Source organism: Triticum urartu, chromosome 2, assembly GCF_003073215.2.
Source record: "Triticum urartu cultivar G1812 chromosome 2, Tu2.1, whole genome shotgun sequence".
In the NCBI taxonomy this organism is placed as follows: Eukaryota; Viridiplantae; Streptophyta; class Magnoliopsida; order Poales; family Poaceae; genus Triticum; species Triticum urartu.
This window is the reverse complement of record NC_053023.1, coordinates 504,144,534-504,158,073: the sequence shown is the minus strand read 5'-3', so window position 1 is coordinate 504,158,073 and position 13,540 is coordinate 504,144,534.

The following is a 13,540-nucleotide window of genomic DNA, read 5'->3' as shown; positions in this document are numbered from 1 at the left end:
TTGAGATCCGATGAATTGTGAGTTTATGACCAGATTATCTATGAATATTATTTGAGTCTTCTCTGAACTCTTTTATGCATGATTTGGTTTGGACAACTAGATTAATTTTTCTTGCAATGGGAGAGGTGCCTTGTGATGGGTTCAATCTTGCGTTGTTCTCACCCAGTGACAGAAGGGGTAGCGAGACACGTATCTGTATTGTTGCCATTAAGGATAAAATTATGGGGTTTTTACCATATTGATTGGATCTATCCCTTTATATCATGTCATCTTGCTTAAGGCGTTACTCCATTCTTTTTAACTTAATACGCTAGATGCATGCTAGATAGCAGTCGATGTGTGGAGTAATAGTAGTAGATGCAGGAAGGCTTCGGTCTACTTGTCACGGACGTGATGCCTAATGATCATTGCCTTAGATATAGTCATGATTATTCACTTTTGTATCAATTGCTCAATAGTAATTTGTTCACCCACTGTATGCTTTCTTTCAAGAGAGAAGCCTCTAGTGAAAACTATGGCCCCCCGTGTCTACTTTTACCATATCATTTTCATATTTATAAAACCAAAAACCCAAAAATACCTCGTTGCAATTTATTTACCTTTACTTTATTTTGCACTTTTACTTATCTTTTATATTTACCACTATCAGATCTCATCCTTGCAAGTAACCTGAAGGGATTGACAACCCCTTTATCGCGTTGGGTGCAAGTATTTGTTTGTGCAGCTGCTATCATTGGAGACTTGTGTGTTCCTCCTAATGGATTGATACCTTGGTTCTTAACTGAGGAAAATACTTATCTCTACTTTGCCGCACCACCCTTTCCTCTTCAAGAGAAAAACCAACGTAAGCACAGGAAGTAGCAAGAAGAATTTCTGGCGCCGTTGCCAGGGAGGTTCTACATCAGGCCTACTAAGTACCTATCATAAAATATCATCTCTTGCGTTTACATTATTCGCCATTCGCCTCTCGTTTTCCTCCCCCCCACTTCTAAAACGTTTCGAGAAAAACACAAAAATATTTGCCTTTTTTATCTGCCCCCTTTTTCTTTGTATTTTTGTTTGCTTCTTGTTTGCTTGTGTGCTAGATTGCTTATTTTACCATCATGTCCCCACCTAAAAGTCTTGATCTTTACCACAGAAAGTTGGAAGAAATTGAAAACAATATAAAAGGTTTCATGCCTTTGCAGTTTGAGCATAATAGTTTCTTTAGGAACGAACTTAAAGAACAAAACACTCTGATCGAATTTATGAATAAAGAGCTTGATGATGTCAATGAGGAAGTATTTGGTCTTAAATATCAAATTGCTCATATTGAAAATTTAGTGGGCCAAATTTCCGACAAACAAACCATGCTAGTAAATAAGATGGCTGCTAAACCTGAATCTTTGAATGATGAAGATCTTAAAGTGATTGGTGTGACTCCTATTGAATCTTTGTTTGATAATATAAAACTTGATAAAGAAGGGACTGGAGATGAGTCAACTTTAGCTATAAGGCGTTCCAATAATTTGGAGGGTGAAGATCTTAATCAAAAAATTGATAAAAGTGGGATTGGCGAGGTCAAAACTTTAACTAGTGATGAGCCCACTCTTTTGGATTTCAAGGACTTTAATTATGATAATTGTTCTTTGATAGATTGTATTTCCTTGTTGCAATCCATGCTTAATTCACCTCATGCTTATAATCAAAATAAAGCTTTTACTAAACACATCGTTGATTCTATGATGAAATCTTTTGAAGAAAAACTTGAGATAGAAGTTTCAATCCCTAGAAAGCTTTATGATGAGTGGGAACCTACTATTAAGATTAAAGATTATGAGTGCAATGCTATTTGGGTGCTAACGTTTCCACTATTCCGAAAACTTTATGTGATGTGCTAGGTTTCCATAAACTTGATGATTGTTCCTTAAATTTGCACTTAGCAGATTCCACTATTAAGAAACCTATGGGAAGGATTAATGATGTTCGTATTGTTGCAAATAGGAATTATGTGCCCGTAGATTTTCTTGTGCTTGATATAGATTGCAATCCTACATGCCCTATTATTTATATGAAAGAAGGAAACATTAGATTTCAATTTCCAATAAGGAAGGGCATGAAAAACTTTCCAAGAAAGAAAATTAAGTTGCCATATGAATCTATTATGAGTGCCACTTATGGATTGAATACCAAAGATGACAATACCTAGATCTTTGCATTATGCCTAGCTAGGGGCATAAAACAATAGCGCTTGTTGGGAGGCAACCTAATTTTTATTTTTATGTTTTTGCTTCAGTTTTTCAATAAATACACAATTAAACTTTTGTTATGATTTTGTTTTAGTGTTTTAATTAATTTTTGAGCCAAGTAAGACCTTTGGGATGATTTGGGTGATAGTTGATTTGATTCTGTGAAAAAACAGAAACTTTTGCGTCGAGTAGCAGAATTGTTAAAATTCATTGGGGCGTGATAAAATTCTGAATTTTTTTTACACAAGATTGATATACAAATTTCCTACGTTTCCCTAAGTTTTCAGAATTTTTGGAGTTACAGAAGTTTGGCCAAAGTCCAGATTAATATAGACTGTTATGTTTTTGACAGATTGTGTTTTCATTGTGTTGTTTGCTTATTTTGATGAATCTATGGGTAGTATCGGGGGGTATGAACCATACAGAAGTTAGAATGTAGTAGATATAACACCAATATAAACTTGGAATGAGTTTACAATAGTACCTAAAGGTGGTTATTTGATTTGTTTCACTAACGGATCTCACAAGTTTTCTGTTGGGTTTTGTGTTGTGAAGTTTTCAAGTTTTGGGTGAAGTTTCGATGGACTATGGAATAAGGAGTGGCAAGAGCCTAAGCTTGGGGATTCCCAAGGCACCACAAGTAAATATTCAAGGACAACCAAGCATCTAAGCTCGGGGATGCCCCGGATGGCATCCCCTCTTTCGTCTATGATCCATCGGTAAATTACTTGAGGCTATATTTTTATTCACCACATGATATGTGTTTTGCTTGGAGCGTCTTGTATTATATGAGTCTTTGATTTTTAGTTTGCCAAAATCATCCTTGATGTACACACCTTTTGAGAGAGACACACATTAATCATGAATTTATTAGAATACTCTATGTGCTTCACTTAAATCTTTTGAGCTAGGTAGTTGCTCTAGTGCTTCACTTATATCTTTTGAGAGCACGGCGGTGGTTTTATTTTGAAGAAATTGATGAACTTTCATGCTTCACTTATATTATTTTTAGAGTCTTATAAATAGTATGGCAACTTTCTTAGGTTATGAATTTAGTCCTAATATGATGGGTATTCAAGAGGGATATGATAAAAACTTTCATTAAGATCATTGAATATATGAGAAGTTTGATTCCTTGAATTTTTTGAGATCTAAAGATGGTGATATTAGAGTCATGCTAGAGAGTAATTGTGGATTAGTAATAATATTTGTGTTAAGGTTTGTGATTCCCGAAGCATGCACGCACGGTCTCTAGTTATGCAATGAAGTTGGAGCATGATTTATTTTTGATTGTCTTCCTTATAAGTGGCGGTCGGGGACGAGCGATGCTTTTTTCCCCTACCAATCTACCCCCTAGGATCATGCGTATTAGTACTTTGTTTCGAGGGCTAATACACTTTTGCAATAACTATGTGAGTTCTTTATGACTAATGTTGAGTCCATGGATTATACGCACTCTCATCCTTCCACCATTGCTGACCTCTCTAGTACCACGCAACTTTCGCTGGTGCATTAAACCCACCATATACCTTCCTGAAAACAACCACCATGCCTACCTATTATGGCATTTCCATAGCCATTCCGAGATATACTGCCATGCAACTTCCACCGTTCCATTTTATGACACGCACCATCATTGCCATATTGTTCTCATATGCATGAGGCATTCATATAGAGTCATATCTTTGTTCTAGCATCGAGTTGTAATTCTTGAGTTGTAAGTAAATAAAAGTGTGATGATCATCATTATTGGAGCATTGTCCCATGTGAGGAAAGGATGATGGATGCTATGATTCCCTCACAAGTTGGGATGAGACTCTGGACTTAGAAAAATAAAAAGAGGCCAAAGAGCCCAAAATAAAAAAAGATGCCAATGAGCCCAAAAGAAAAAAAAGAATATAAAAATATGAGAGAAAAATAGAGAAGGGACAATGTTACTATCCTTTTCCACACTTGTGCTTCAAAGTAGCACCATGTTCTTCATGATAAAGAGTCTCCTATTTTTATCACTTTCATATACTAGTGGGAATTTTCATTATAGAACTTAGCTTGTATATTCCAATGATGGGCTTCCTCAAATTGCCCCAGGTCTTCGTGAGCAAGCAAGTTCGATGCACACCCACTTAGTTTTATTTTGAGCTTTCATACACTTATAGCTCTAGTGCATCCGTTGCATGGCAATCCCTACTCACTCACATTGATATCGATTGATGGGCATCTCCATAGCCCATTAATTTGCCTAGTTGATGTGAGACTTTCTCCTTTTTTGTCTTCTCCTCACAACCTCCACCATCATATTCTATTCCACCTATAGTGTTATATCCATGGCTCACGCTCATGTATTGCGTGAGAGTTAAACAAGCTTAAAAACATCAGAAGTATGAAACAATTTCTTGGCTTGTCATCAGGGTTTTGCATGATAAATACTTTGTGTGATGAAGATAGAGCATGACAAGATTATATGATTTTGTAGGGATAACTTTCTTTAGCCATGATATTTTGAGAAGACATGATTGCTTTATTAGTATGCTTGAAGTATTATTGTTTTTATGTCAATATTAAATTTTGTTTTGAATCTTATGGATCTGAATATTCATGCCAAATTAAGAAAGATTACATTGATAAACATGTTAGGTAGCATTCCACATCATTTTTTTTTGTTTTTATCGTTTACCGATCTGAATATTCATGCCAAATTAAGAAAGATTACATTGACAAACATGTTAGGTAGCATTCCACATCAAAAATTTTGTTTTTATCGTTTACCTACTCGAGGACGAGCAGGAATTAAGCTTGGGGATGCTTGATACGTCGCCAACGTATCTATTTTTTTTTATTTTCCCATACTATTATATTATCCTTCTTGAATATTTTATATCATTTTTGGGGACTAACCTATTAACCTAATTCCCAGTGCCAGTTGCTGTTTTTTCCTTGTTTTTGTCTTCTACAGAAAATCAATACCAAACGAAGTCTAAACGGAACAAAACTTTTTGACGATTTTTCTTGGACTAGAAGACAACCACGAAGCTTCGGGAGGAGGCCAGAGGAACCATGAGGTGGCCACAAGCCAGGCGGGCACGCCCTAGGGGGGCGCCCCCAGGGCTTGTGGGCCCCTCGGGACTCTCCTAACCCTAATTCCAGCTCTATAAATACCCAAATATTCCTCGTATACCAGAGGGCACACCAAAAATACTTTTCCACCACCGCAAGCTTCTGTCCTCGTGAGATCCCATCTTGGGGCCTTTTTCGGTACTTTGCCGGAGGGGGATTCGATCACGGAGGGCCTCTACATCTGTCGGATGTGGGGTTCCGACAAACCCTTAAGGTTCGAACACTGGGGTGCGTGTGAAGTCTTTTCCTCCCATCGATCTACGCCCTAGCTCGCTAAGATCTCGCAGACGAACTCGACGAACTCGCAACACAGAAAGACACAAGATTTATACTGGTTTGGGCCACCGTTGTGGTGTAATACCCTACTCCAGTGTGGTGGTGGTGGATTGCCTCTTGGGCTGATGATGAACAATACAAGGGGGAGAACAACCTCCTGAGGTTGAGGTGTTCTTGTGCTTGGCTAACTTGTGTGGGTGAGAGTGGGCTGAATCCGTCTTCCCTGCCTATGGTGGTGGCTAGCTCTACTTATAGAGGCCCTGGTCCTCTTCCCAAATACTGAGCGGGAAGGGAGCCAAAAATGGCGGGCTAATTTGAAGGGGGACAACTAGTACAATCCATCCTGACAAAAGTGGTCTTCGCCTGCCAAAGGCTCTGGTGGTGACGCCGTCTTGGGCTCCACGATGACCTCCATCTTGCCGTCCTTCTGGTCCTGGTCTTGTTGCACCAAAATGGAAACCTTTGCCTGATGCCACGGTAATCCTCGCTTGCGCTGGTTTCCTTAGCACCAAAGAGGAAACAAGGACGCTGCGCGTGCTGGCGCACGCCTGGTGTCAATCGTCATGGCTCGCTTGACGAGAGCCTTGTGAGGTTTGCCTCGCCTTGATATCTATGCTCCTCGTGAGCCTGCCTGACTAGGCCACTCCAGAGGAGGTCTTGTGTCGTCCGCCTCGCGAGGCTTGGCCCCTCGCGAGGGTCTTGGATGCCTTGTTGATGAAGATGGGCCGTACGGCCTGCTGGCTTAGCCACGCAGCGGGCCGCAGGCAGGCAAGTCTGGGGTCCCCCGTTCCTAGAACACCGACAGTAGCCCCCGGGCTCAAGGTGCGCTCGGGCTTGGCTTCGCGGCAAAGCCAAGGGTCAAGTACGGAGCACCGCGGGCCCCCCAATGCCTGCGGCCTCGGTTGATGCGTGGCAGTTGATCGGACGTGGGCATCTCCGCTTCCCCATGCTGCCTCGGCAACTGCACGACTTGACGAGTCCCTGTGACATGCAAGGAAAATCATCATTACCTGCGATTGTGGGAGGTGCCAATTGGCCTTCTCTTGCTATAAATGGGGAGGGGGGCTGAGCCCCCGTTGCCCATCTCTTCCTTGCTCGCTTGCTTCTTCCTCCTTGCTCCACTGCTAACATCTTCTTCCTCGCTTCGTCGCTAGCACCAATGGCACCTATCAGAAGGTTCTCCGCCAAAGAAAAGGGGAAGGCCCCCCGAGATGTCCCGGAGCAACTTCCGCCGAAGAAGAGGTCGATCTACCGCCGTGAAGGAGCGGCGATGCAGGTGGTGTCGAGGCCTTGGTGCGAGCGGCCTCCCCAGGGTATCCGCTACCCCTGTATGCCCAAGACGAGGACTCAGGAAGGCGGAGCGACAAGCAGCGCCGCCGACGCCGCGCCCGGGGTCACCGCGCCGCGGCGACGCGCGCCGCTGCTCCAGGAATCCACTCCTCACCCGAGCTGGTGCTGTGGGCGCCGATGCCCCCAAGCTCTTGGATCCGCTCCCGCGGTTCTTCTCCGACATGATGCCGCCGAGGGGGCCTCTCGAGCTCTGGTTGCAGCACGCCGACTGCGGTGCTCCGGCGACTGGAGCAGAGATCGAAGCGGTTCCAACCGGCAAGATCTTCATGACTCGTGGCTAGGGCGAGACCGTGCGGGTCTGCCGTGCGAGGGGCGCCCTCGCGATCCACCTTGAGTACGACGGTGTCTCCATGCTCTTCTTCAAGGTCTTCGACGCCGAGGGCCGCCGTCTGGAGTGTTGCTCTAGAGAGGAGCGCGAGGCTGATGCTCGCTCCACTCACGACCACTCCAGCAGCAGCAGCCCTTGGGAGTCCAACAGCTCTCCTGAGCTCTACGAGACTCCGGAGACGAGCGACGACAGCTACGTGCCCCGAGCTCTCGCCGCGCTCGGAGCAGTGCTTCCGCGTCCGGCTGTCGCTGCTGCTGATCTGGATGGGGTTGGCGCCGGCCTCCCATGGCCCACTATTGATGATGGCGTCTGCCACGGGGGGGGGGGGTGGTGTAGATAGGATCCTCCTTAGTTTTAGCTTTTGTTTCCTGCAAGAATCATGAAGCACCCCGTGGGGGTATGTAAGGGTCTATAATGTCTTTTGTGCTTATCTTCCCTGTTATGAAGATTTGATGAACGCGCGTCCCGTTAAGGCTCGGTCCCCCCTTTCTTTCCTCGCGATAGCTTGTTGCTCTATGCCGACAGGTCCCAGTCCCTAGGCAGGCTACAGCCATCCCTGGTATGCCAGGTCGCGTGCCGTGGTCAAGGCCAGGAGGTGTGCGGCCCGAGGTCCAGTAAGAGCCCCTAAGGCGCGATGCTCGGGAGGTCCCCCTTAGCGCTCAAGCGGCCATGGTAAGGGAAGAAAGGGAGTTGACGTGGCCGCAACGGGATTGCGGCAAGGCGTGAGTGTCCATAAGGCCCAGACATTTAGCCGATCCGAGGGCGAGACTTATCTTGTGAACTTCGTGGCGATTCCTGACGCTGCGCTGGGGCTGCGCACCAACTTGTGGGGCATAGCCAGGCCGGCCCATACAAGTTTCCCTCCTCCCATGCTCTCCTTAGTGCTTTGCGTCCTTAGGTCCCGGCCCTCGAGCGAGCTCAGCCGCCGCTGGTATGCCAGGTCGCGATGCCGTGGTCAAGGCCAGGGGCTGAGGGCTGGAGAGCCAGTAAGAGCTCCTGAGTCGTGATGCTCAGGAGCCCCCCTTTTAACGTGCAAGCGAATTGCATGAGAGAAAAGGAGACTCGCGGTGCCGCCTGCTATCCTCCCCGCGGGGTCCCTGTGAACAGGCACAAGAATAACAGGGTTTGCCGTTACAACCGTCAGCCTGCCGCTGGTTGGTCCGTGTGAAGTGAAGGCGCTGAGGGCCTGGTGAGGTGACGTGCGCGGGGCGTGCCGCGAGCCAGAGCTCGACCGCTCAGATTTGTCGACGTGGCAGGGATGGACCCATGCACCAGCGCCGTGCCTGTGAGGAGGCCCCGTGGGAGGCGATGATCGAGCAGGTGATAACCGTAGGCAGGTTAAGCAGGGAAGGCAAATCAGCTTGGGTAAATGTAGGAAGATGCATGCCACTAGGTCCGGCCCGAGCGGCTTGGGGATGATGCAGCCCGAGGGGCACCCCCAGCAAGGTAAGCTAAAGACATGAGCAAAAGGGGTACATGCCGCAGGGACGGGCCCACACGGCCTGGGAATAATGCAGCCCAAGGGGTGCTCCCAGCTTAACGAGCTTGGAAGATGTCACCTGGTTCTGTAGACGAAGCAGAGTTGGTGCAGCTGAAGGCGTGCGTCGAGGAAAGGACTCCTCATGAGCCACCAGAGCCCTGAGCCTCGGGAGGCTCTGGGGGCTTAGGAGGCTCCCTGAAGACCGCCTCCATTCCCTCCAGGACTCCGCGGTACCTGGCCTCTTGAGCCGCCAGGTCACGTGCATGTTGCGCTGATAGGCCGACGCCACGCTTGGCAAGCCGAGGGGCATGCGAACGTAGCTGTGTGGCGGGCCCTCACAATGGCCCACACGCGAAGGCTAGAAGCGCTCCTGAGACGCGACCCTGTTGAGCCCAGGGATGTCGATGCAGACACGCAGCTCAGCACCCTCGCCTGGGTGGTGAGCTGCGCCCTATGAGCGGTTGTCGCCGCGCATGGCTCTTGTGTCTTGCAGTCCTGTGTGGTTTTGGCGATGAACTCCTGAGGGTGGGCACCCCTTGCCCTATGTTCTCTTGAGGAAAATGCGCCGCGTAGCATGCCTCCAAGTGGTGCCCAAGCGCCTCCCTCGTGAGGTTGGCAAGGCCCGAGGCCCTCCAGAAGAGAGCCCTCGAGCCCTGCCCGAGGAGGGCGCTGGGTGCGCCTTCCTATGCGATGGAGGGAGGCGCCCCTGGGACGGATGCTCATCCTGACGAGGCTCCTACCGCGACGCCATCCTCCTGAGGTCCTGCGCGGCGCAGCTTCTTCTTCTTGGGGATGGCCTCCGGAGGGCCCTCACTTCTGCTGTCGGGGTCGTCAATTGCTGCAGCTTGGAAGGCGCGCTCGAGGGAGCACACCACATCCCTTTCTTCACACGGGACCGTGATGACCCCGCCACTTCCAGGCATCTTGAGGACGTTGTAGCCGTGGTGGGTGACCTCCATGAACTTTGCCAAGGCCGGATACTCGAGGATGGTGTTGTACGGCAGACGGATGTGCACGACATCAAAGTCGATGAGCTCGGTGCGGTAGTTGTCGCGTGTGCTGAAGGTGACAGGCAGGTGGACCTGCCCTATTGGTGTGGTGGAGCCATCAGTCACTCCTGAGAAAGGTTTGGTAGGCTGGAGCTGCTCATATGGCACTTGGAGGTTGTCGAAGGTGTCGACGGACAGGACGTTGAGCCCTGCACCACCGTCGATGAGGGTCTTGGTAACCTGCACATTGCTGATGACTGGGGAACACAACATCGGGAGGACGCCGGCGGTGGCCGCGCACTTGAGCTGATCTGCCGAGTCGAAGGTGATGGCGCAGTAGGACCACTTGAGCGAGCGAGCGGCCTCAAGCTTGGGGAGCACCGCGTTCACCTTGCGAGCGAACTATTTGAAGATGCGCTGAGAGGCTGGGGCCTAGGCACTGCCCAAAATGCAGGCGATTGCACGCGGCTCCTGGAAGCCCCCATCCCCCTCGTCCTGATGATGATCGTCGTTCCTTCTTGGCAGCGACAGCGGGGGAGATAGGCGTTGCTTTGGGGGCGATCCTCACGAGGCTGGTCCCTCCAGGCCCCCTCGCGAGGATGGTCTTGCCAGCGGTCCTCACGAGGCCTGTCGCGCCATTCCTGGAGCGGGCCACGGTCGTCCCAGCGTCCGCCTCCACGTCCTCCTCCGTGGCCGTAGCCCCGGTCGCTGCGCTCGGGGCGTCGACCGTAGAGTCCATCTCGTATGGCTCTGAGCTCTTGGCAGTCGCTGGTGTTGTGGGTGTTCAGGTTGTGGAAGGCGCAGAATGGTCGGCTGTTCTTGGATGACTCGGGCTGATCTCTGCCCCGTTTGGTGTCGGGCTCTGCAGCTAGCACTGTCGCTTCCTTGCGCTTCACGTCCTTGGCCTTGGCTTTCTTCTCCTCTGTGCTCGTGGCTGGCAGCTCAAGGAGAGAGAGGCGCCCCTCCTCAGCTCTTGCGCACTTGGTCACTAGGTTGAACAGCTCCTGAGACGTGCAGAGCTCCTCGTGGATAGCGAGCTCTTCCTTCATCTTGACGTCATGGACACCGTCGGAGAACGCAGAGATGATGACCTCGCCCGTGATCTTGGGGATCTTGAGGCGGGTGTTGTTGAAGCGCTAGATGTACTTATGGAGGGTCTCCCCTAGTTGTTGCTTGATGTGGTGCAGGTCACCCGCGGCCGACGGTCGGTCGCGAGTGCCCTGGAAGTTGGCGACGAAGTGGTCGCGCATCTCGTCCCAGGAGGAGATCGAGTCGTGCTGCAGGTTCAGGAGCCAGGAGCGGCCCCATCCTTGAGAGCCATGGGAAACCAGTTCGCCATGACTTTCTCGTCGCCGTTGGCTGCTTCGATGCTCAGCTCGTAGAGCTACAGGAACTCCACAGGGACGGCGGTGTCGTCGTAGCGAGGAGGCAGATCCGGCTTGAACTTGCCCGGCCAGGCGACGCTGCACAGCTCGGGGGTGAAGGCGCGACAGCTGGCCGTAGTTATTGGGGCCCGCTTCGGAGGTGGAGCTTGGTCTTGACGAGGTCCGCGCGGCGCCACCGCGGGCAGCGCGCGGTCTTGACGAGGCGGCGCTGGAAGTGCGGGTGCAGCTTCTTGCGGCCGTGGGATTTCTTGGCAGCTTCTCTCTTCGCGCCCGGGCACCAGGCGTGGGGATCACACCGCGGGGCCGCACGCCTTGGTGCCAAGGCGCCGTCTTTGGGCTGGGGTGGTGGAGGCGTGCCTCGGGCCTCGTCGCCTGTGGCCGGCTGAGGGTGAGGCCGAGAGAGGGATGACGCCGGGGAGCCTCCTGCGGCGCGGACAAGCTCGGCGACACAGTCAAGCCACTCCTCGTAGAGGTCGTCGACTGGGTGGTAGCGTAGGAGCTCGTTTGCGGTGAGGAGTGCGGCCCGTGCCTCCATGGGAGTGCGGTGTGCATGAGACGAAGAACCGTCCGGGGTCAGCGATGGAGTGGTGGTGCGGCCGTCCTGCCGCATCAAAGGATGCAGCGAAGATGCTTGCTGCTCATTCCCCACCGGGCCGGTGGCAGCATTGGCGGCGGGAGACGGAGAACGAAGAGGTGGCCCGCCGATGGGAGCCGTATGCGCAACACGGGCAGTGAGGGCAGCCTGATGCTCAGCTCGAGCACAACGAGCGTCCGCCATGGAGACGATGGAGTGACGGAGCGATGAACTGATGGAAGGGAGGCTACGGCACACCCCTACATGGCGCGCCAAATGTCGGATGTGGGGTTCTGGCAAACCCTTAAGGTTCAAGCACTGGGGTGCATGCGAAGTATTTTCCTCCCACCGATCTACGCCCTAGCTCGCTAAGATCCCGTGGACGAACTCGACTAACTCGCAACACAGAAAGACACAAGATTTATACTGGTTCGGGCCACCGTTGTGGTGTAATACCCTACTCCAGTGTGGTGGAGGTGAATTGCCTCTTGGGCTGATGATGAACAATATAAGGGGGAGAACAACCTCCTGAGGTTGAGGTGTTCTTGTGCTTGGCTAACTTGTGTGGGTAAGAGTGGGCTGAATTCGTCTTCCCTTCCTATGGTGGTGGCTAGCTCTACTTACAGAGGCCCTGGTCCTCTTCCCAAATACTGAGCGGGAAGGGAGCCAACAACGGTGGGCTAATTTGAAGGGGGACAACTAGTACAAGCCATCCTGACGAAAGTGGTCTTCGCCTGCCAAAGGCTCTGGTGGTGACGCCGTCTTGGGCTCCACAATGACCTCCGTCTTGCCGTCCTTCTGGTCCTGGTCTTGTTGCACCAAAATGGCAACCTTTCCCTGATGCCTCGGTACTCCTCGCCTGCGCTGGTTTCCTTAGCACCAAAGAGGAAACAAGGACGCTGCGCGCGCTGCTACCTCTTGAGCACTGCGTTGGTTTTTCCCCGAAGAGGAAGGGATGATGCAGCAAAGTAGCGTAAGTATTTCCCTCAGTTTTTGAGAACCAAGGTATCAATCCAGTAGGAGGCTACGCGTGAGTTCCTTGTACCTGCACAAAACAAATAAATCCTCGCAACCAACGCGATAAGGGGTTGTCAATCCCTACACGGCCACTTACGAGAGTGAGATCTGATAGATATGATAAGATAATATTTTTGGTATTTTTATGATCAATATGCAAAGTAAAAAGCAAAGGAAATAACTAAGTATTGGTAGATTAATATGATGAAGATAGACCCGGGGGCCATAGGTTTCACTAGTGGCTTCTCTCAAGAGCATAAGTATTTTATGATGGGTGAACGAATTACTGTTGAGCAATTGACAGAATTGAGCATAGTTATGAGAATATCTAGGTATGATCATGTATATAGGCATCACGTCCGAGACAAGTAGACCGACTCCTGCCTGCATCTACTACTATTACTCCACTCATCGACCGCTATCCAGCATGCATCTAGAGTATTAAGTTAATGAAAACAGAGTAACGCCTTAAGCAAGATGACATGATGTAGAGGGATAAACTCATGCAATATTATGAAAACCCCATCTTGTTATCCTCGATGGCAACAATACAATACGTGCCTTTCTTCCCCTACTATCACTTGGAAAGGACACCGCAAGATTGAACCCAAAGCTAAGCACTTCTCCCATTGCAAGGAAGATCAATCTAGTAGGCCAAACCAAACTGATAATTCGAAGAGACTTGCAAAGATAAACATGAAGGAAATATGCTCTAGAGGCAATAATAAAGTTATTATTTATTTCCTTATATCATGATAAATGTTTATTATTCATGCTAGAATTGTATTAACCGGAAACA